Consider the following 24,417-nt stretch of genomic DNA (forward strand, 5'->3'; position numbering starts at 1 on the left):
ACTTGTGGACACACAGAGCTATGCGCTTCGTGGATAACTAGACACACCCTGGCTATGTTTGCCCCACCCAAGACTTTAAACCAGATGGATCTGCCCACATGCCACCTGGTTGCCTCTCATTTGACTCTCACTTGAAGCAATTTGACTAAAGTTCTGTTCCTAAAGATACCTTGGCTTCTGTTCCTTCTGCTCTTGCAGTTACTGGCTCCAAAATCCAGCTTCACCTTCCCCTCCAGGTCTCTTACTCACAATGGGCTGCCTCTTGCTTTAGCACCACCCTGAATCTCTCTTTTACGTGGAGGAAGAAGCCTTGTCTTTCTTCCTTAGTCCCCCACTCTTCTCACACACACACACACAAACAGAGGGCATCATCCCCTACGCCTCCATATCCCTCTCTATCCCAACTCTCAGCTCCTGAAACCCCCACTCCCCCACTCCACCTTACCAGCCTGCCACTCCAGTTGAATGTGCCTTTTCCCTCTTCTGCAATCACAGGACAGCAGTGAACCTGGCATCAGGATTTATTTTTAAACTCAATCACGAGCACCTGGCTGCTACTCTAGCTGTAACTGGCTTCCAGAAGTAGAGCCACTCCTTTGGTTCACGCACACCAGAACTATAGAGCTACCCTTACTCCCACCAGGAGTGCTCAGCTTACCTGTCCAAGGGAATCATTGATTTTCCTCCCCTGTCACACCTGGTTTCTGTCCTCGTGCATGACTTCTCCTGTTGCCACCCTCCCGGGTCTCTGCCTGCAGGTGGAGAGCTTCATTTTCTTGATGTGTGTTTCCTGGTCATTCCCTCCTCCTCTTTCCCTTTACCTGGTTTGAATTGTGAATAATTCATGTGTTTCCATGATCCTGCCACGTATTTTCTCCCTCATGAATCAAATCCCTGAGACACAGTTTATTTTCTCACCATCCTCTGGTCTGAGTTGCTGACAGGGACAGGGTTTATTCCTGTAGGTCATGAATGGAGGCCAATACTTATGCCTTGAGACAGTTACCATTTTTCCTATTCTGCTCTTCCATGATGCTTGATTTTTCTAGTGTATTTTAAGAGGTGTATTTTTGTATAATATTGCATGTTTGGAGAGATAGATATATAAATGGGTAGTTATAGAAATAAATAGATGCACAACTAGACATAATTATTTCCCCATACAGTTTGCTCAATCACCTTTCTTATTTATTTCAAGTTTCCGGGAGGAAAGTGGCAGATGCTTTTGAAGTGCTCCTCATATGCTGTGGATGCCCTTACCCCCAATTTGTAGCCCCCATTCTGAAAAGTGACCCTCATAAGGACCCTCATAATATCTCAGCTCTTATCTAGAGTCTACCAGAGTGTTATCTCCATTCACGTAGCCTCCAAATATCTGTTGAGGGCTTACTATGCACCAGGGACTGGGCAAGACCCTAGGAATACAACGTGAGCAAAATAAATACTATCCTTGATCTTTTGGAACTTACGGACTACTGGGAAACTGGATATTAATTAAGCCTATGTGTCTCTATACACATATGTGTGTGTGTATAAAATATGTATTATATATACTATACATCTATTTCTCAACTGATAAATTTGATATGTTTATATGAAATTTGGTATTTTTATTTTTAATATTTTGATCACATTTGATAAAAATGATATTAGATATATAAACTATATATATATATACACACACACACACACACACACACACACACAGATTTCTAAGCTGACAAATTCAAAACCTGTAAATATAAGGAAATTGTGACCACAAAGTCAGGAAAGTAGTTAAAGGAGTTATCTCTGGTGGAAGGAAGGGTTTATGATCAGAAAGATACATACAGGGTGTCCTTGGAGTTTTAGTAATGCTCTATTGCTTGACCCGGAGGGTGGTTACAGGGAACTTGAATAATTATCATTGATTACATTTTATGTTTAGATTTTATTTACACTTCTGTGTATATGTTACATTTTACAACTTAAAAACTTTAAATGAAGAGAAACTTACAAGTTTCCATGAGAGCATGTAATAGGGGCACATGGCCTGCTTTGGAGATCCAGAAATGATTCCTGGGAGGAAGAAGCATTTGAATTGAGATTTGCAGATGAAGATGGCGTAGGCCATCAAAAGAACTTGGCAATAATTTTGTTACATGTCTCCCCTAGAATGCATGTTTCATGAGCTTAGAGGTCTTAGTCACCGCTTGATATTCAGAACCAAGGACAGTTCCTCGAACACTGGCGTTTCTTACCTGCGCACTCTTCAATGTGTTTGTTTCTGCATTCCAGATGTGTCATGGAGATGGAAGTGAAGTGATGGAAGAAAGCATCTGAGTTGCCAAGTACATAAAAAATGCAATGAGGACAAAAAGATTAGAGTGTTTAGAAGCCACCCTGAGGATCCCAGCACTTCTGTCATAGAATGGCCAAGTAAATGAAGCAGAAAATGGGTCATTTAAATGATAGTAAATATGATGAAAGAAAACATTTAAGTTACTAGTGCTACTGGGTATGTTAAAACACCAATCTTCAAAGATTACCCAGGAATAAATGGCCAAACCAATGCCATCCAACTAATCTTTACTCAAACAGGATAATATGAGATTTTAAAGCACAGAGAAAAATGTGAAATTATAAAAAAAAAAAAGACTGGGTATTTTTAAAATATTCTTATTTTCCCAGAATAATTCATATGATAGCATGAAATGATATCCTTCAAAGTAATGGCTGTTTTTCAGTGAAGTAAATCTGATATACAAATAACCCTTGATTATAGGCAACAGAGGTAGAAGAGGGCATGCCTGAGGAAATTAACTTGAATGAGCCCCAATGTGGCATGCAAGGAGTGACAGCCAAGCAAAAATAAGGATATAAAGAGGCAGCAGATCTACACTAGACTGAAATGAAGATCTTCTCTCCCATACTACTCAAAGATAACTCTAAAGAAAGGGACCAGGTCATGATAAGGGACCTGCTTAAGGAATGACAAAGGAACTCTAATGACAGCTTGACCCTATTGTCTACTAAACAGTCCGTGTGGGGTCAAAAAATGGTGACTCTTTTTCCAGGGAGTCATATATTGCCCAGAAATTTTAGATCTATGAGGTTTTTGTTAAAAACCCCAAATTTCTCCATAGTAACTTTCAAGGACTACAATTTTCACAACAGTGTTTAGAGTTAGCCAGGTATACCTGCTTAAGATCATAACCAAGACTAAGCCAAATCCCAGATCTATCTTTCTACTGAGATGAAGGTTTCTGCAGCTCACAATGATGAAGCATTCAGAAGACAGCAATGACCCAGCACATTCTAATGGAAAAAGCACTGTGATGGCAATCTAGCTGGTCTTGGTTTTACCACTAATTTGCTATGAGACTTCCCTACTCTGGCCTCAGTCTCTTTGTCTATAAAATGAGAGAGCTTTAGGTGCTTTCTAAGATTTCTCTAAAATCTAGGAAACAGATATTGTAAAAGTCCTGAGGTGCTGAGACTGGCATTTTTTGGTTAACCAATATGAGTGGCACAAAGTGAATAGTAAAGGGAGCTAAAAAATGGAGGTCAAAGAGATAGGAAAGATTTCATTGATCAGGGTAAAACATTTTAACTTTATTTTTAGTGTGAGGGAGATCATTGGAGGACTTTAAGACAGGAAGGAAAAACATCTGATTTAAATTTTCAACAGATCACTTTTGTTTTAGGTATAGATTGGCTTCAGGGGAAGAATGGAAAGAGGAATAATGGCTGGGGGCTTTTGCAGTGGTCCAAGCAAGAGCTGGGGCATTCATAGTAGAGGAAGGATTTGAAAAGTTCCTTAGAGATAGAGTCAACAGCACTGGCTGGTGGACTGAATATGGAGTGGTGAGTGAGGACAGAAGAATGAATGATGACTTCTAGATTTTTCACTTGAGCAACCAGCTAGGTGTAGTACATTTTACTGAGAACAGAGAAACTAGAAGAGGCAAGTTTAGGGCATCAATGAATCAAGAATTTTTTTGCACATATTAAGTTGGAGATCTTATAAAATATCAAAGTAGAGATACCAGGTAGACTGTTGGGGTGTCTAAACTGGGTTCCAGAAAGATGTCAGAGCTAAAGGCATGGATTTGGTTAGCCATTGGTGTGCAAGTGGTATGTGGCCACCTGAGGTGAATGTGAGGCTGAAGAAGGCTGAACTCTACAGCTCTCTAACTTCTAGATATTGAGTACAGAAAGAGAAATGAGCAGAGTAGTGAAACAGAGGGAAAACCTAAGAAGTCCATGTCACCAAAGCAAAGGGGAGACAATGGTTTAAGAAAAGGAGTAATTGCCTAATGATGCTGAGAGGTCAAGTACAAAAGTAACAGAAATGATGATGAGATTTGGCAACATGAGGTCACTGTGCTTTCAGTAAGTTTTGCCATCAATGAGAGTTGAATAATAGAGTGGAAACTAGAAGGAGAGTAGAATCAGGAGGGGCTTTCATGTTTTTTAAGGTTGGAGATAAGCACATTTACATGCTTATTGGAAAATGAAGAAGTGAAGGGGAAATTGAAGATTCAAGAAAGAAGTGGTGATAATTGCAGGAAGAAACTTAGGAAGCATGAGGTGATGAGGCCCAGAACCCAGAGGGGGCTGGCATTGGAGCAGGGGCATGGCAGCCAGGAATAAGGAGGGAAGACCGAGAGGACAGGCACAGTGATAGCAAAAGGTGTGGAGTCAGTGGCAGGAAGATGAGGGAGTTCCTGGCTGTCAAAATACCAGTAAGTCATCAGCTGGAAGAAATCTAAAAGGGAGTAGGCAGTCTTTGGAGAAAGGAGATATAAAATTGTCATTTTGGACAGTGGAAAAGTAAACATTCTAAGGAAGAGTCATGGAATTGCCAAACTGTTTTCAGTATCCACTTGAGATTTACAGTCATAATTGTAAAGCAACAACAGTTGGCACAACTATTTTTCTCTGACATGTTAAGCATGATCAGGAGGTAGGTTTAACCAGGCTTACACCTGACAAGAAGGTGAGTTCAGGACAGGAAGTCTGGAGACATTTTTGTAAGAGATTAATGGCAAAATGGTGGACAGAATCTAAGCCTGGTAAAGTGAGGCAACGGATAGTGAAATAAAGGGGCAGGGGCAGGGGCTTGGAGAAGTCAGTGCCACTCTGTAATTGCTGCATCTGGAGCACTAGAGCAGAAGAAAAAGACGAGTGGCCAGAGTCAGGAAGCTTAAGAGCAGGACTTTGGAAAAAGTGCAGGTAATGGCACTGTCAAGGGCAAGAATATGGTGGAGGAAGTGGGTGGGCCCTCTGATGCTGTCATTAAAGTTTGAGAGAGCCATTCCTTGCTTTCCTGACCTGTGTATCATCTTTCCTTACAAATGACCAGAGAGATAGTTTCCTAACAGGCATGATTTAAAGGACATTGCCGGAGCCCCATCACCCAAAATATCCCTACAGAGACATGTAACTGGCTTCTGACATTCTGCTACAAAAGCTTCCTTAATTCCTTTCCTTCTGCTTTCCATAAGTGCCACCACCTAACCTATTAATTCATTATCAATCATTTATGCATAGGTGTGATTTAGTGGCTCAGAGCCTTTCAAGTAAGACAGCAGTTGGCTGCAATCAGATTTTAATAGGTTGTAGGGCACAGCTTTTAGGAAAGAATCTGAGTAGGGACCCTGCAAAGGGAGAAGGGGGTTTGGATATAAATATCTGTTGAGTTCCTACTATGTGCTCAGCTCTGCTCTAAGAGTTTTGCCTATGTAGTATTTGAGATGCCATTGTTTCTTCCTATTTATGCAGTAGGAGGACATAAAGAGAAATCTCTATCATCTGCCCAAGCCCACAGCTAATGAGTGATGAAGCCAGTGTCTGAAGTCAGAGCTGCAGAGCCCAGGAAAGGTGTTTGGATGTGAGGAAAAGACATTAAAAGAAGAAATGCAAGGGCCCTGAGGCACGTCTTGGCAATCCTCATAATCCTCATCTCCTAGCCCCTTTCCTAAGGACCTTGAATTGCGTGTGGCTGTTTTTTTTATTTTTGTTTTTGTTTTTACTTTCTTTATGAGGCTGTTCCTTGATGAGTTTTTTCCTCCCTTCTGGATATTTTAAACAATAATTTAAATTTTTATTAGGTGCTCAGCCTATTTGAATTGCTGACATACAAATCAATAGGGAAGCACTTTCCCAGACTGGAGCCCTGGCATGGGAGCCTTCCAGCCACATCCTCTTTGCAGAAGAGGAGTTGAAGAAACAGAACAGACAATGTCCTAAACAAGCCACAGTTAAAGGAAACAGAATGAGCATTCAAGGTTTCTGGTCCCAGGGCTTTTCTTTCTTTTGTTCTCTATTCCTCATTCTCACTAAACAATCTCGCCTTTAACCTCTGTATTAGCAATCAGAGTGGTGTCATTTTTACAGGAGGAAGTAGAGAAAGCAGCATGGGTGGCTGAGAACCTGGCCACATGTTTTGAAAAGGAGAGCAGAACAGCATCCCCCAATTCTGTCAGAGATGAGGGGTTTAGTGGTCCCATCGACCCACCTCCAAGTCCCCACCATCGCTCTCTGGCTTAGAGACCTTGTAGTAAAAGATATGGTTAATATAAAAGAATATATCAATGGCAAATAGAATTTGGTTAGGCTGTGCTGTGTCTTTAATTGTCTGATGAACAGGGCAACAAGCTTGCATCCTCCAACATGGCAGCACCATGATCCAGTGATCCTGTGTTCCTGCTACATTCCATCTCTCAGTTACCTTTCAACATGCCCTTTCTATGGCTCTAAGCTTTACATACACTGTTCCTTCTCTGCTTAATAGGGTATCCGATCCCCTTCCCCCCATGTAGCTGGCTCCTAGATATTAACACTTCATTATACTATCTTTGTGGCTTCCCCTCCACCCTGACCAGATTGGGATGTCCTCAAAGACAGGGAGCCATTAACAAAATGATTGGGTCAGGGTAGGTTAAAACAGAGAATACAGAGAATACTGGGGTGCCCGGGAGGCTCAGTCAGTTAAGTGTCTGCCTTTGGCTCAGTTCATGGTCCTGGGGTCCTGGGATGGAGCCCTGAATCGTGTTCCCTGCTCAGCAACGAGTCTGCTTCTCCCTTTCCCCACCCCATCCCTGCTCGTGCTGTCTTTCACTATCTCTCTCTCTCTTTCTCTGTCTCTCTCAAGTAAATAAATAAAATCTTTAAGAAACATTTTTAAATTAAAAAAACAACAACAACAGAGAATACAGGATGAAGACCCATTCATTCATTCATTTAATCAATTTACTAAACACAGTGGTCCAAGCTAGGAATCCAAATGTGAATAGACAAAGTTCTTATTCTCACAGAGTTTGCATTCTATTGGAAGGAGACCAACAGCAAGAAAAAAGTCAAATATTATGTTGGTTGGTGATAAATGTGATAAATAGTAACAAAATGGTAGAGTGACAAGGAGAGCTATTTTGTTTATTTATCTTTTTAACCTCTCCCTATTTCCCCCCACCTCCCAGCCTTTGGCAAACACTTTGCTACTTCCTGTTTCTAGGAGTTCAACATTTCTTTTTTAAGATTTCATAAATAAGTGATACCATGCACTACTCCTCTTTCTCTGTCTGGCTTATTTCACTTAGCATAATGTCCTTCAGGTTCATCCATGTTGTCACAAATGACAGGATTTTCTTCTTTTCTAAGGCTGAATAATATTCCTGTGGGGGTGTGTATGTGTGTGTATTTCACATCTTCTTTATCCTTCCATCCATCAATAGACACTTAGGTTATTTCTATACCTTGGGTATTGTGAATAACGCTGCTGCGAATATGGGAGTGCAGATATCTCTTTAAGATACTGATTTCAAAACTGTGGAAAGAGCCAAGATGTCCATCGACAGATGAATGGCTAAAGAAGATGTGGTATATATACACAATGGAATATTATGCAGCCATAAAAAGGAATGAGATCTTGCCATTTGCAACGACATGGATGGAACTGAAGGGTGTTATGCTGAGTGAAATAAGTCAATCAGAGAAAGACATGTATCATATGACCTCGCTGATATGAGGAATTTTTAACCTCGGGAAACAAACTGAGGGTTGCTGGAGTGGTGGGGGGTGGAAGGGATGGGGTGGCTGGGTGACAGACATTGGGGAGGGTATGTGCTATAGTGAGAGCTGTGAACTGTGCAAGACTGTTGAATCACAGATCAGTACTTCTGAAACAAATAATGCAATATATGTTAAGAAAAAAAAAAGAAGAAGAAGATAGCGGGAGGGGAAGAATGAAGAATAAGTCGGAGGGGGAGATGAACTATGAGAGACAATGGACTCTGAAAAACAAACTGAGGTTTCTAGAGGGGAGGGGGTTGGGGGGATGGGTTAGCCTGGTGATGGGTATTAAAGAGGACACGTTCTGTGTGGAGCACTGGGTGTTATGCACAAACAATGAATCATGGAACACTACATCAAAAACTAATAATGTATGGTGATTAACACAACAATAAAAAAATTTAAAAAAAAAGATACTGATTTCATTTCCTTTGGATATATACCCAAAAGTGGAATAGCTGGACCATATGGTAATTCTATTTTTAATTCCTTGAGGGACCTTCATATTGTTTTCCAGAGTGGCTGTACCAGGTTACATTCCCACCAACAGTGCACAGGGCTCCCTTTTCTCCACAACCTCATCAACACTTGCTACCTCTTATCTTTTTGATGATAGTCATTATAACAGGTATGAGGCAATATCTCCTCGTGGTTTCGATTTGCATTTCCCTGATGCTGAGTGATGTTGAGCATCTTTTCATGCGTCTGTTGGCCATCTGTATGTCTTCTTTGGAAAAATGTCTATTTAGGTCCTTTGCCCATTTTTAATTGGATTATTTCTTTCTTTCCTTTTCTTTTTTCATTTTTTTTTTTTTGCTATTGAGTTGTATGAGTTCCTTGAATATCTTGGATATTAACCCCTTATTGTATACATGGTTTGCAATTATTTTATCCCACTCCATAGGCTGCCATTTCATTTTGTTGATGGTTTCCTTTGCTGTGCAAAGTTTCTCAGTTTCTTATATTCCCATTTGTTTATTTTTGCTTTTGTTGCCTTTGCTTTTGGTGTCAAGGAGAGCTATTTTAGATAAGATTATTAGGGCAAGCTTCTCTGTGGAGGTAACATTTGATGCTACTTGCCTGGTGGACACAGGTTCTATGTTCTTTTGCTAGTGTTAGAACAAGGTGGGAGCTTGTCCCTGTGTAGTGCTGTGATGAGTGACTCAGGTTCCCAAAATGGCTGGCAGGGTAGGCAGGAAAGCCAAGACTCTCTGTCCCACAGGAAACTTGGCTGTCATAGCATTAAGCATTAATCTACTGAGGGAGCTATCTCAGAACACATTGTAGAAATGAAAGGACTTGAAAGCCTGATGCGAAAGTCTTTTAGGGATACCCCAAGCCCTGTCCAATTCCCATGAGATGCTGTAGAGCCCACGGGAAATGATTTTTTTCTTCTGGGTATCTGGGCAGAGGATCTTCTTGATCTTTGTGATTTCAATTACCAGCCCAATCACAGCACAACAGAGCGGGCTATAAAATGATTAAATCCAAAGCTTCAAGATATGTGATCTCAATTCTGTCACTTACCACCTGTGCTATCTTGGACAAGTCATTCAAACTATAGTAATTTCCCCATGTATAAAATTGGAGTAATTAATAAGAGTCATTTTGTTTACCTTCTCAAATGGTTGACCAAATATAATAATATATAAACATATTATGAAAATTATGAAGCACAACAACAATGTTAAGAAGTTATTGCTACTGGGAAAAGGTAATCAACATTTATTGAATACTTATAAAGTGCCAGAAGAGCTATAGACGTTACCTTATTCAATTTTCATGAAATTCCTAAGAGGTGTTAGCATCCTTACATTAGAGTCAAGGAAGTAGAGGCCCTGAGAGATTGAGCGACCTCACCAAGAGGGCAGAGCTGGGCAGAGCTAGGATTTAAGCTCAGGTCCACTGTCTTCAGAACGGAAGCCCTTCTCCCTAACTCTGTGTCTTCCTGCCTGTGGATGGTTGGCCCAAGCTTGGGATAGATTCTCAGCCCTGAATCACCTCACCCAGAGCTGAGATATGCATTTCCCCACCCCAAAGTTCCTGGCTCAACCTCTGTGCAAGAACTAAACACCAGCCTCTAACCAAGCCTGCATTGGGGTGCCCATACCTCCTCTGTCCTCAGTGCTTCTGCTCCAGGATGAACCTGCCTCTTGGCTCAGTCTGCCACACTCTCTGGCACATTTTGGGGTTGGGGGAGGCTCTAAAGCACTGCACAGCCCACCTGCTCCTTTGGCTGATATCCTGCCATCATCCCCATCTCTGACTACAGAGCAGAGATACAGCTGGGTTACTTCCAGCTGCCCTATGCCCCCAGCCAACACTACCTGTCTCCCCTGCAATCATAAGTGGTCCTGACCACCGCTGGTGTGCAATTTTCATCCTCACAGCTGAACAGGAAACCTCAACAGGAACAAATTGGGCTTTGCGGCATCTGCTTGTCATACTCCTCCCAGCTGGACCAATCATTTGAGAATCCATTACAAGAGTTTCATCTTGCACAATGGCAGAGCACAAGTGAATGGGTAGTTACAACTGTGGTCCAGATAATCCCCAAAGTGGATAAACCACAAAGTGAATGAAGCTTTTGTGGATAGATGAGAATTGACACCACCTTCACCACCTTGTGAGATTGGATGAAGGAAAATGCATTTAAGAAAACTCACTTGCCTTGAAGCTGGAGTGGAAGAAGTGACAACACTGAGCCCCCAAGAGAAATAGTGACTGCTTTGGTCTTATTTTTAAACCAACCTTTGTGATTCAGACAAGCTTGTGAGGACTAGGATTCTCCAGTTTTTTTGCATCTTTCTCTCTGGCAACAGAGAACCTGGGCAGTTTCTGAGTGATGCTCAGGACAGCATGGTAATTAAGTGCGAAGAGTCCTGGGGTTCAAATCCTGGCTCTGCCATTTATTGTAAACCTCCAGGAAAATTAAGTAATCTCTCTGTGCCTTAGTTTTTCCATCTGTAAAATGGGGATAATAATCATACCTCACTCCAAAAGTGACTGTACAAATTTATTAAGTTTTTGTGTGTGGAGTACTAAGATCATTGCCTGGCAATAGTTTTAATCCTGTAGGTGTTAGCAATTATTATGTTACTGAAAAATAGGCATGGAGCTATTTTTGGATCCAGCTGGTGATTTATCAATCCAGGAAATCCAGAACATCCTAGAAGCAGCTCTTGGGTAACCGGGACTCCCCACAATTCCTACCTCATCACTCTAGGGGTCTGCTCAGGCAGCTGCTGAGTCTAACTTTGGGGTGAGGAGAAAACTTCAGAAATGAAGAGTGTCTTTCCCTTCCTCGCAGCCTTTGCCATGGGCTAATAATCCCTTTCACAACATTTGACCTTAAGAGCTTAAAAGGAAAAGGGCAAACATTTCAAGGAGCAGGAGTCTGGTCTCCTCCCAGGTTCCCCACTGGGGCAGAGCTGGGGATGTCAGATGGGATCCCTGGCCTGTCAAATGTGGTCTCCAGGGACACACAGGAAAAGAGAGAGAGAGAGAGTGTGCTCCATACCATTCACTGTCTCCTGGGCTACAGCCACAGAGAAGTGGGTCTTGGGGGGGGGCGGGGAGGGACCCTTGTGGGGTCAGAGGGAGGATGCTGCCAAGGAAGCCACCCCAGACCTTCTCTGGTGGGGCTTTATTTTTTTTTTCCCTCCCAGTCTCTAAGGATGGCTGCCTGAATCTTTCATTCTCACTAAATTAAGCTGATGAAATACAAATGAAAAAGGGGCGGGGGTGGGGAGGAGCATAAGGCACTCTTACTCTGCATTTTAATAACTCTTGCACTGTGCCTCAGACCATTTTTAATAAAAGATTGACAGATAGCGGTCTCCCTCCCCCCGCCCACTCGGCACATATCAGGGTCCAGATCAACGACACCCTTCCCTCTCCTCCAGAATATTTCACTTGGTTCCTCCCTTGGATGGAGGCTGACCCAGGAATGAAACCTATGCCTTTGGCATGATTTGCTGACCTCTTGAGGGTTAAGTCTTGAAAGGCACCCCTAGGAACCCAAAGATACTCCCCAGGGAACTGTCCCCCAGGTGAGCAGCATTCCTGCCTCTGAGCTTTTCCAGGAGCCAGTTATAGGAACTCAGACAGGTTCCACTACAGGGGCAATCATCAGTCAACCCTCCCCTGAGTGTCTGCTATGGGCGCTCTGGCCCAGAGGCCTGTGTAAGACTGAGATGAGAAGAGCTGGTAGCAAGATGAAAAAAGGGGAGGGTGCAAGTCACTGCTGGTCTTCCCAATGTACTTGTTCCTGCAGCCAGGCTCAGGCCACACCCCTGGGAGACTATAAATCAAAGTAGCCATGTGACCCTGACCTCTACCCTCAAAATGCACCTTTTCTTCCATAGACACTTCCATCGAGGGAGAACTGTATGGACTGAAGACCCTGTGTGTGCTAACAGCTATTATGAGCCTTCATATACAAAATGATATCTCATTTAACCCACGCAGCGATTCTGAGAAGTAGGAACTGTTTCCTGCATTTCATGGACAAGGAAAGTAAGGCTCAGAGAAGTCAAGTGACTTCCCCAAGGTCACACAGCCAGTAAGTGGCAGAGCCAGGATTCAAATGCTTGTTTGTCTGGGTCTCACCTAACATTTTTGCCAGCCCCATGTGGGCAGTGATGGGATGCAAGACAGGCAGGTCAGCGCAGGCTTTGCAGTCTCATCGCTGTATCCCACCTGGAGCTCCGAGGAGCATAAATCTGGCAGCTTCCGAGGTGGATGAGAAGCCAAACTTCCTCAAATTGTTTTATTTAAAAACCAGACTCCTGACTGTTTGAAGGCACTTGATTTTGGCAGTGCTTTTTCCCTTTTCCCTTTTTTCTCACTGCCTTTAAACAGCCCTCAAAGATAAGGGGAATGCGCAGTTGCTGGGGACCTCGCTTGCAGGTGCAGGTGCGCAGAAGACCTGCTTCTCCCACCCTGCCGCTGGCCCTGCAGCCGGGCCACCTGGGAGCGAGCGGATGTGAGCACACTGCAGCTCTCAGGGGGCAAAAGGCTGCAAGCCCTGAACTGCTCTGCTCCTGAAGTATAGATACAGATGAAGTCTTTTGCTTTTATAGTGAGTTTCACTGGCATTAAACTTCATTTATATCTCTATAAATATATACAGCTTTGAACGGGAGGCTTTATGGCTGGATTTATAAGTTCTAGCTCCCCGTGGCACAGACTAGGTCACCGTGAGGGAGACAGCCCCTTTATAGACTGCATGGCCCCTGCCCTTTCCGACATGACTATGTGCAGGAGGGCTCTCATCTGGTATTCCAGGCCTCCCCCCTTCCGCTGGCAGGGTTCCTGGGCCTGGTGCTGCCCTCTCCCCATCTGCACATACCTCCCCACTCACAGCTGGCCAGGTGAAAGGGCATGGGGCTGTGGGCCGATTTCCTCCCCACACCTGTCCCTTGGCCAGGGCCCCACTGCCGACCTGGGTAGAGGCTGGATAGGCTGGCAAAACAGGGTTTATTAAGGTATCTGTTTTACAGAAATCCATTTAGACAAACAGACCATCCATGCAGATGCCGGTGAGCAGTGGCCACGGGGTTTACAATACTTCACAAAGCAGGCAGCAGCTTCTCTCCCGATGCACTTGCAGAGATAAATTGAAGGTAATCTATATAAACTCAAGCCTTTGAAATTGCACACCGTCAAAAAATTCAAACAATTACTCTAGCCCAGCCAGGAGGTGGCTGTTAGATGTTCTTCTTATGGAAAACAGAATTATAAGGGAAGGGAAAATGTTTCATAAAGAAAACTCAGAATGGCAGAAGAATCTGGAGGGAGGGAAAGGCAAAAGGAAAGGAATCCAAAGGTTCGTGGTCCCCAGCTGAGTGAGGAATGGGGCTCAAAAATCCAGTGTCTCCTTAAGGCCCAAATTAATTTTAATCCAGTACAATTTCCAGGTAATTAATTGGCAAAAGGCATCTTTCAGATATTTTTAAATATCAGCCTGCCGAGTTCTTGGTGCTGAAGGGGGAGAAGAAAATATAGCCAACACATGCTCTTAAAATCAAGGTGATATAAAACATGGGCCAGCCCAGATCATTAGCATTTGAGGAGAATGTAAAATCCAGTTCAGCCCGGATGATTGTTAGCTTGTTAAAACACAAGTACCCCAGGCTGCACCCAGGCCCCAGGCCTCAGGAATTTGCAAGTGGCTCAACCATTCATGCTCCATGCCAGGCACTGTCCTAGACACTGTACTTCTGTGCCATTTAATTTTCATAAGAACTCCTTAACGAAGATCTGATGAATTCTATAGGCTTTTTGGGGTGGAAAGGATAGTAGAGAGGCTCCTGATGAGGGACCTCAGATTAAGATGGGTTAAGTACTGGCCCAAGGGCGCAAGGTCAGGCATGGCGGAACTGGAATTTGAAGCCAAGTTTCCTGGTCATTAACTCCCCAGGTCTTTCTTCTTGTAGTGACTGGCCCAGAGGAGGAGAATATGGCCAAAACCAAAGCTGCAGAGAACAATGGAAGGACTTGGGCTCTGTTTCAAAAAGATTGGGTTCAAAACCAGTCCTGCCACCATCTAGCTGTGTGTCCTCAGGCAAGCTATTCAGCCTCTCTGAATTTAGATTTGTTGCCCTCCATCTCTGTGTTCTGTCTTCTATTACAAGTCAAGTTGGGCAAAGACCAGGGTCTCCCTTTCTCATTTGGCTGGAGGAGGTTTTCCTTGCCCACCTTCCCCCTGAGTTGTTGTGAAGATTAAATAGGAGAAGATACATACAGCAACTAGCACAGAGCCCTTCACACGGTGACCTCTGTTAAATGAGAGCTATTTTTTCCCATAATTGTAGGAATCAAGTGAGACACTGTATTTTACCGCCTGGTAGAGTGCCTGGTCCATTGTGAACATTCCATAAATAGTAACTCGTGTTGTTGTTGTTGTTGTTATTTAACTAGGGAAACAATTGTGGGAATTCCTAGACTTAGGTTGAGCAGAACTAATAGCAAATGAGAAAGTTTTTATTAAGCTTTGTTGTATGCTAGGCCCTATGCTGGGCTCTTTCAGCCCTAATAGAATCACCTAAGTGGAGAGGCACCTAGATTATTTACATATAAAGATCAGCAATAGGGGGAGAAGCATATGGGAATAGCCCTGTTCTTACCTCATCAAAACTACACCGTGTATTAAAAAAAAAAAAGGTTAGCAATAATGCAAGACGTAAAATTCCTCTAAGGATGTTTAAGAGGAATCACAACGAAGCCATCTTTAATTGCCAAAGGAATGATAAAGGCAACAAAAGAAAGTGGTTAAAGCACAGACTTTGAACCAGTCCTATCACTACCTAGCCGTAAAAGTTGAACAAGTCACCATGCCTCAGTTTTCTCACCTGTAAAATGGGGATAATGGCATATGTCACAGTGTTTTAGCCACTAAATGATAGAAAGCGTTTAAAGTGTTTGTTGTTAGTAATAACAGCAAACATTTATTAAGGGTCTTCTCTGTGCCATGCACTTGGCAGAAACTCATAGAAAGCACTCACTCCATGTTGGCTGGTGTTATCATTAAGCAATAGAAAGATCCAAATTGCCAGGGCCCAGAAGTGTGAATTTTTAGGGGAACTAAAATCAAAGACCAAATTCTAGCCCAGAAACATTGCTAAGCTGTTGTCAAATATTAGCCATTCTGGGTTGATACTGTCCTGGAATCAATGTTCTAGGCTTTTCCTTCTTTGTCTCTTTTATACCATATGATACGATAAAGACATATCCAGATTAAAAGAACCATGAACTCCTCAAGAATCCTGGTAATAACGTTTTATTGCATAAGCATTAAGATGTTATTATAAAAACCAAGTGGGGGTGATCGTGGAAGTCCCCTGCTCTCAGGACATAGGTACCTTAGGAGATCAGAGATAAGATCTTCAAAAAACTGTAATGAGTCTACTGGCTTATTTGTCCCTGACCCCAGAACTCCTTCTCCCATCATGGAGTCTCACCTTATAATGCATAAACTGGGAAAGACCAAGAAATGTGCCCATAAAGTTGAGGTATATGTCTCCCCTTATCTCCTAGTATCTCCCTGGGGTAAGACTGGCACCCTTCATTGGAGGAATAGAGGAGAGTTTAGTATCCCAGTCTACTTGAACTGCATCTGTTGCACACTTACCAGTGAGGACCAGAATACAGGAATCAGATCCAACTGAAAAGGGTAGTGGCTGGGGGGAATGCACCAACACCCTACTTATCCTCCTTGATTTGCCTCTAGGAAACCACCTGTGTGGTTCTCATAGGAGAAAGGGAAGAATTTCAACCCCAGTAAGAGCTATGACCGGACAGTTTCTGTTTCCCAATTTATTGGAGAGTAAAGCAGAGGCAATTGACCAGAATTAAAGAAGCAGAGGAGGAAGCAACCCAAATGTACATCAGTGGTTGAATGGATAAACAAAACATAGTACATACACATGATGGAATGTTATTCAGCCTTAAAAAGGAATGAAGTCCTGACACATGCTACAATATAAATGGACGTTGAAGACATCATGCTAAGTGTTATAAGCCAATTACATAAGGACAAATATGGTATAATTCCACTTATAGGAGGTACCATGTCTGATTCATAAAGACAGAAATAGAGTGGTGGTTGCCAGGGGCTGGGGGGAAGGGAGGCATGAAGGAGAATAATTGTTCAATGGGTATATAGTTTCAGTTGGGGAAGATGGAAACATTCTGGAGATGGATGGTAGTGATGTCTTACCCCAGAGAGATACTGGGAGATAGGGGGAGACATAGCCCTCACCTTTGTGGACACATTTCTGGGTCCTTTCCAGCTTAGGCATCAGCATTATGCACAACGATGTAAATGTACTTAATGCTACTGAACTCTACACTCAAAAAAGGCTAAATTGGTAAGTTTTATATCATGTATACTTTATCACAAGGAAGCAAAAAAGGGAAAAAGAAGAGGGTAAGACTGTTTAAACTCCCTTTGCCAACTGACATACTGGTTACTTGCTGTGTTCTAAATAGATCAATACAGGTCTAGTCCAAAGTCATATTTCAAGGTAAAGATGTAGTGATTTGTATATACCGTTGGAAATAGCTTTTAAAAACCTATTCCAATTTCCCCTTCCCACTGAACTTGTTCTTAAGATGAAACTCCATTTAGGTGGGGAATCTCATCCGACCTTTTTTAACACAGTCTAGAGTTAACAAGGCAAATGTGTGTCTCTACACTTCTCCCAACTCATCTACTGAAATTGGTTTTGTGGAAATCATTCAAATTTTGGATTTCTGCACAACTTCTACCTAGACATTAAGAAATCCTCACCATGGAAACAACAGATGTTGGCGAGGATGCGGAGAAAGGGGAACCCTCCTACACTGTTGGTGGGAATGCAAACTGGTACAGCCACTCTGGAAAACAGTATGGAGCTTCCTCAAAAAGTTGAAAATAAAGCTACTGTACAACCCAGCAATTGCACCACTTGGTATTTACCCCAAAGATACAAATGTAGTGATCTGAGGGGGTACGTGCATCCCAATGTTTATAGCAGCAATGTCCACAATAGCCAAACTATGGAAAGAACCAAGATGTCCATCAACAGATGAATGGATAAAGAAGATGTGGTATACACACACACACACACACACACACACACACACACACACACTATGGAATATTATGCAGCCATCAAAAAGTTGAAATCTTGCCATTTGCAATGACATGGATGGAACTAGAGGGTATTATTAAGCGAAATAAGTCAATCAGAGAAAGACATGTATCATATGATCTCACTGATATGAGGAATTCTTAATCTCAGGAAACAAACTGAGGGTTGCTGGAGTGGTGGAGGGTGGGAGGGATGGGGTGGCTGGGTGATAGACATTGGGGAAGGTATGTGCTATGGTGAGCACTGTGAATTGTGTAAGACTGATGAATCACAGACCTGTACCTCTGAAACAAATAATACATTATATATTTTTTTAAAAAGAAGAAGAAGCTAGTAGGAAGGGAAAAATGAAGGGGGGGGTGAAATTGGAGGGTGAGATGAACCATGAGAGACTATGGACTCTGAGAAACAAACTGAGGATTCTAGAGGGGAGAGGGGTGGGGGGATGGGTTAGCCTGCTGATGGGTATTAAGGAGGGCAGGTATTGAATGAAGCGCTGGGTGTTATACGCAAACAATGAATCATGGAACACTACATCAAAAATAAATAAATACATACATACATACATACATAAACAAGAAATCCTCACTGTGACTCTCTTCTAACTTGCCATGGCTCAGTGGCTTAGCACCCTACACTCCACTCTGTGGGATCCTAGCTAGGAGAGCCAACTCAGGAAGGAGATTTCCCATAAATGAGCTGACTGGATGCATTCTCTGAGATAGGCAATCCCAGAAAGCAGCAGAGCTTGGGAAGAAGGTGTTCAGTAGAGTCCTTGAGTGAAGGAAGGTAAAGTATATGTTTGCCCACTAAGCATATAAACAGCTCTATGACCTACTTAGACAAATTTTGAGGCCTGCTAAAGTCCCTGATCTACTGCCAAAAATTCTAATCTGTTAGTTGAGGACCTTATACTCAAATTGTGCACAAAATGCCTCATCTCTATCCAACATTCCCTGAACATCTACAGATACAGAATGGGAGAAAATTGAACAGGCAAGGTGACAAGACTAATTATGTAGGGTGTGTGTGTGTGTGTGTGTGTGTGTGTGTGTGTGTGTGTGTGCATGTATTTTTTTTCCCTACCAAAATCATCAAAATCTTCTGATAAATTCTTTGCTTCTTCATGGTATAATAGAAGAGACTCTTCAACCTGGCCTACAACCAGGGATGGGAGGGGCACCTGGGTGGCTCAGTGGGTTAAGCATCTGCCTTCAGCTAAGGTTGTGATCCCAAGGTCTTGGGATGGAGCTCCAGTCAGGCTCCTTGCTCAGCAGAGAGTCTGCTTCTCCATCTGCCCTTCCCCCTGCTCATGCTTGTTCTCTCTCTCTCTGAAATAAATAAATAAAATCTTTTTTAAAAAAAACTGCTAAGAAAAAAACCAGGAATGGGAGTGGAATTGACATCCCTGGATGAAGCTATAAGGGTATCTTGGTACATGCTTTGCCCCAGAGTCTTCTGGTTCTAAAGCCACTTTTGAATAAAGAGGAACAGCAATCTCCTCAGCCAAGACCTTTGTAGATGGAGATGAATTTCATGGCATTAGCACTATCACAGTGACCTTTCCTTATCTCTTTCCCTAGTAAGTTCACACAAGTACTCTTTCCTCACCTCACCCTCCCAGAGCCCAGATGAGATGACTCATGACCAGCCACCTGAATGCTCAATTCCAAGTTTTTAATAGAAATTTCAACATCTTCTCCATGCTCTGTACCATCAAATAACAGGTCAGCTCAGAGGTAGAGACCTGCAAGGGCTTCCCTATTTCCTATTTGGATTTGATTGTGGCTTGCACACACACACACACACACACACACACTCACACACTTGAAATGACCATGTGACTTCCCAACACCATGACCCTAAACTTGGATGAGGAATACACCCTTCCCCCACTCTCTCAGCCACCCAGTAACAATAGCCTCAGACCTCTTAAATGTTCTGTTAAAAGTCTACTATGGTCTACATGACACATCTATTAAATAACACATTAAGCAATATATTTCCACTGCAAAAAGTAACAGTGAAAGCCATGGTGAGAGAAGTCAGAAGGTGATGAGATTGGGGGAGGGAAAGATTGATCAGAAAGAAGAACAAGGGAAATCTTGTATATTGTGTTTGGGGTAGTGGCTAAATGGGTGTATGTAATTGTCAAAACTTACTAATATGAATAGTTAAGATCAGTACATTATATGCAAACGATACCTAAATTAAAAAAAAATGTAACAGTGGCACTCTCCAGGCAAAAGAGTTGTGGAGAATAGGGCAGGATGCCAACCTTTTCTTTCCTTCCACCTTTCTTGACATCTCTCATCTCCCCTAGATCTCAGAGGCAACCAAGTTGAGTCTCCCCTGTTTCATGAGTGAGGGCTAGCTATGAGAATAAAGTGGCTTTCTCTCAAAAATGCTGGCCAGATGTGAAGGCTAGGGCTGCCAAGGGAGCAGAGGTTTTGTATGTGGGGTGGGCTTGTGTCCAGTCTCCCACTCCTCTCTTAGGGTTTCTGTAGGTGCTCAGAACCTAGCCCTCCCCTTTTCCCTAGTCATCCTCCCCATATTCTGAGCCACAGAGTACTCAATGTAGCTGCTCCCAGAGAAGGCTCCAAGGAGAGAAAAGTCATCAAATACCTAAAACCAAAATATCCATGGCAATGTGCCCTGGAAGGATGACTTTAACTGGGATTTCTAGGGCAAAGGGAGTGTGGCAATCAGGTGCATGACCTCAGTCCAGTTTAGAGGTCATGAGCTGGGAGTTCTCTTTTTTACAGTATGTCCAAAGAGCTCTTCAGCTGGCTCCCAACCATCTTCTTGGTTGAGAATCTAAGGCCAGAAACACCTTGAGATTCTCTTGATTCTCATTCTTCACCAGGGAGAAGCCACTGCTCTACACTGAGTTCAATAAAAGGTCTCGGTTGCAAATCTGTCCACTGGGGAACAATACATCCCTGCTCTCCCTCACATGAGCATTTCTGCATTTCACAGGTGATGAAATATTAGGAGACCAGAAGTTCTATTTCCTTTCCACTTTTGCTACCCTCTAGCCTAGCACTTTAAATGCCTATGTCTCCCCATTTATTAAATGGGCCCAGTAATGACACTGAGCACTTCTTTCAGAGAGAATTTAAGGGCATTAATAAGATAATGACCACTACGTATGGTGACTTCAGTAATAAATGGTGGCTTTGGATAGGGTCCACTGCAAGGGCATGAATTTCTTTTAAACCTTCAGGGATATGTCATGCAGATATCTATCTACTTTCTTGTTCAAACTGGAAGATTTCAAGGATGGGAGGAGTTTGGAGAGTTGAAATTTCAGTGAGTCGGTGTTGGTTTCTGATGCTCTGCTTTGTCTATTTCAATCTATTTTCCCTACCATTTAAACCTCTGATTTCACTATTTTGCTCACTGAATTCCACTTCCTGCCATTCTAGGGAGATGTCAGGGTTTCTGGATTCAATGGCAAGCATAGTCCCCCCCCAAAAAAAAACAATGGTGACATTTCACTCAGGACTATGACTCTCACCCAGAAGGCTCCCCAACCAGAGACAGAGAGTATTTTGTTCAGTTTGGAGGAGCGGCCCAGAATGCTGAATTAAAAGAAAAACTCAGAGTCACCACCTTAGAGTTCACTGGGGGTTGGAAGGAATGAAACCACCCATTCTGACTCTCCTCTTGAAGAAAGTGAGCAGAAGTTTAAATAATTAGGGTCCAGTTCAAGGTAAGGTTTGCTCTTATCAGAAGCTCCATCTCTTTAAAATTCCCCTTGGAATGCAGGCTTCATGGAAACATGGATGATTGAAGGAAGTCCCCAATATACCACTTGTTGAATGAACCCACCCAAGCAGCTGTGAGCGAGACTGAAGGGTAGGAGGGTACAGGCAGATAGTGTTGCCAAAGAAAAACAAAGGCAGTTGCAGAGAATTGATTGGACATATTTCTGAAGGGCAGGAAGCAGAAGAGACAGAGCAGTACCTTTCCAAAAAAAAAAAAGTGACAATGAAGTTAAAGCAATGATGAGTCCATCAGTGGAACCTCTCAGTGTTGGAGAACATAGCACTACCTCAAACCTTTTTGAGTCAGGACTGGTCTAGGTTCATTTCTGCTTCCCCAGACATAAGGAGACAAGCCTTTCTCCTGAGCTGTCTTTCACTGGCAGAAAACAAAGAAGAACAGACTTTGTCCTCTTTCCAACCACACATAGTCAAAAATGACCAAAAAAAAAAAAAAAGTGGAGATCACATCCTGCCCTCTTGTAAATGTAGTATAATCCACATTGGGCAACCTCTGTAAAGCTCAAGACACTGATGCTTTCCTACCACCATGAAGTCAGGGGGATCTCAGCCCCCCAAACCACCCCCAACCTGCTGCTTACCTGTTGCACCTGCCCACTTGCCACGGATTCACACCAGGAGAGAAAGTAAAAGGTCAGACTGGGCTCTCTCCACAGCAAGAACCCAGAGATCCTGGGGAAATTGACATTTAAAAAGCCACCTCTTCCAAGCTCTTACAGAGGAGCCTAACTTTTCCCAACCCCCTCAGGCTTCCTTTGCAATACTTTCCCTCCACGGTTTGTCCAGAAAGAGTTAAAGAAGGTGCATGGCTAATTCCCCAAACCCTCCCTCTTATCTACATAGAAAAAGAACAGCCCTACACGGAGACACACAGAAACCCACTAGCAATTTACCTCAGACCTCACCTATCTTATGCAACAGCGCACACACACACACACACACACACACACACACACACACACACACACATCCGAAGGCCAGAGTCCACATCTCCCTTTAATTCGGTAGACAGTTTTGTGCCTTTCTTTTCTCTACGCAGATCCCGGCTCGACTGGAAAGCAGAAAGATAGATGTAACCTTAGTGCCAAACGCCTTGTAGGAACACACAGAGACACACGGGAACCAAAAAAAAAAAATGCATCTCTTAGCTTTATAGCTCTCCGTGGTGCTGAAATCACGCCAGCAAGGAAATCGAAGGAGCTTAGTGCGCTGGACTTACCCGGCTGAGGGTGGGCGGCAGGGGAGCGAGAGGAGCTTCCTGCGAAGAGAATTCTTGTCTGTGCGGACTGGAACCAGCTGATGCGCTCACCTAGAGAACCCACCTCTCTCCCTTTTCTTCCTTTCCTCCTTTTCTGGGAGGAAGAGAGGAGGCTCCACGAAAGAAATGAAACCCAAGCTGACAGGGCTAGAGTGGAAGGAGAAAGAGGAGGCAACAAAGTCAGGTGGCTTTACTCCACTGGTGGTAATTCCTTGGGTCAGGGGGGACCCCTCTTCTCTTGTTCTCTGTGTCTGTGCCTTTCTCGGTCTCTGCGTGTTGAGCCAACAGCCTTAGCACAGTAGGTTCCTGCCTCTGACGTGAGAGACAAGGAAGCCTGGGACTGCTTTGCTGTCTCTCTCTCACGCGCTCTCTCTTTTCCCCTCTTGCTGAAATTTCAGCAGCATGATATATTTTTTTTTAAACCTTCGTTTTTTTCCATCCCCCTACAAGCAGCCCCCTAGTGGACAGAAAAGAAAAGCATCCTGAGTCCTTTTAAACAGTTCAGATTCAGACACAGGAGCAATCTCAGTACTCACAAACTCCTGGGGGCTGCTTCTGCACAGATAGGGTCCTGTATAGCCAGAGCCTTCCTTCTGGCCAACCCAGATAGGAAGAGAGAGGGAGGCAGAGGAAGAGGGAGAAGACAGGAGCTTTTGCAGATTCTTTGTCCACAATTGCAGAAGTAAAGGGTGGAATGGGGTGTGGGAAGTGGTTAGGGAGAGAATGTTTTTTGAAAGATGAGTTGTGGGGGGTCTCAAGTGCTTTCAGGTCCTGACTCAGCAGAATGACACCCTATGAAGAGTCAGGGTCTGCAGCCAGGTGAACTATGTCAATACTTAGGACAACTCAGAATTGGAGTGCTGAAAGAGGCAACAAATGTAGGGAAACAAAGAGGAAGTATCTAGTCACCACCTCATTTGATGACCTAATATGGCTCTTTTGAAAGCTGGTAAGAAAAATATATGGGAAGCCTCAGCCTGAGATCACCTCAGAGATGAATAGAGAAGCGACCTCTTTGAGTGTCTGTAGAGAACTGTGGCAGAGAAAAGCCATCAAGGGGTCACTTCTCAGAGGCTCCTAAGGGATGTCCTACACTGTTTTTTAAGTGTATAGTCTCAGAACCTCCTGAAAAAAGTCCTAGTACTTACATCTACAAAGTTGTGTTCCAGTTTCAGACTACCACTCGCTTACTGGACATTTTCCTTCTTTATGGCTCAATTTCACTATTTGTAAAATGTGGATAATGCTGCCCCCTCCCTACTGAATAGAAATGCTGAGGGATTGGAATGGTATAGAGACACAGAACTGTAGAATTGGCAGGGAGTTTAAAGATAATCCTACCAAAACACTTTTCTGATGTTTAATTTATACCTAGCAAATAATAATAGCTAGCATTTATAGAGTATTTAGCAGGTGTTGGGCACTATTATAAGCCCTTACATGTATCAGCTCATTTAATATGTATAATAACCCTATAATGCAGATGCTACTATTACACCTTTATAGACCAGGAAACTGAGGCACAGAGGGATATAATGATCTGCCAAAGATCACACAGTTAGTGAATAGCAGAGGTGGGTTTGAATACAGGCCATCTGACCATGGAACTTATGCTATTAACCTCTATATACAATGAATGTGCACTTCAGAAGTGACAGCATCTGAAATAAATAGAAGA

The 24,417-nt window shown here is 43.1% G+C and overlaps 1 protein-coding gene across 4 annotated transcripts in view; it reads right to left on the reverse strand.

The window, feature by feature from the left end:
* TNR (tenascin R) overlaps positions 1-23,111 on the reverse strand; it is a 432,595-nt gene extending 409,484 nt beyond the window's left edge. For all 4 annotated transcript variants that reach the window (XR_012380546.1, XR_012380545.1, XM_073900051.1 and 1 more), the window contains exon 1: positions 22,701-23,111. The gene's annotated coding sequence lies outside the window, so the exon portion shown is untranslated. The remainder of the gene's footprint in view (positions 1-22,700) is intronic.
* Between the last annotated feature and the right edge of the window lie 1,306 nt (positions 23,112-24,417).

This window comes from Callorhinus ursinus, unplaced genomic scaffold, assembly GCF_003265705.2.
Source record: "Callorhinus ursinus isolate GAN/ISIS: 27379988/994484 unplaced genomic scaffold, GSC_fseal_2.0 scaffold13, whole genome shotgun sequence".
Taxonomy (NCBI): Eukaryota; Metazoa; Chordata; class Mammalia; order Carnivora; family Otariidae; genus Callorhinus; species Callorhinus ursinus.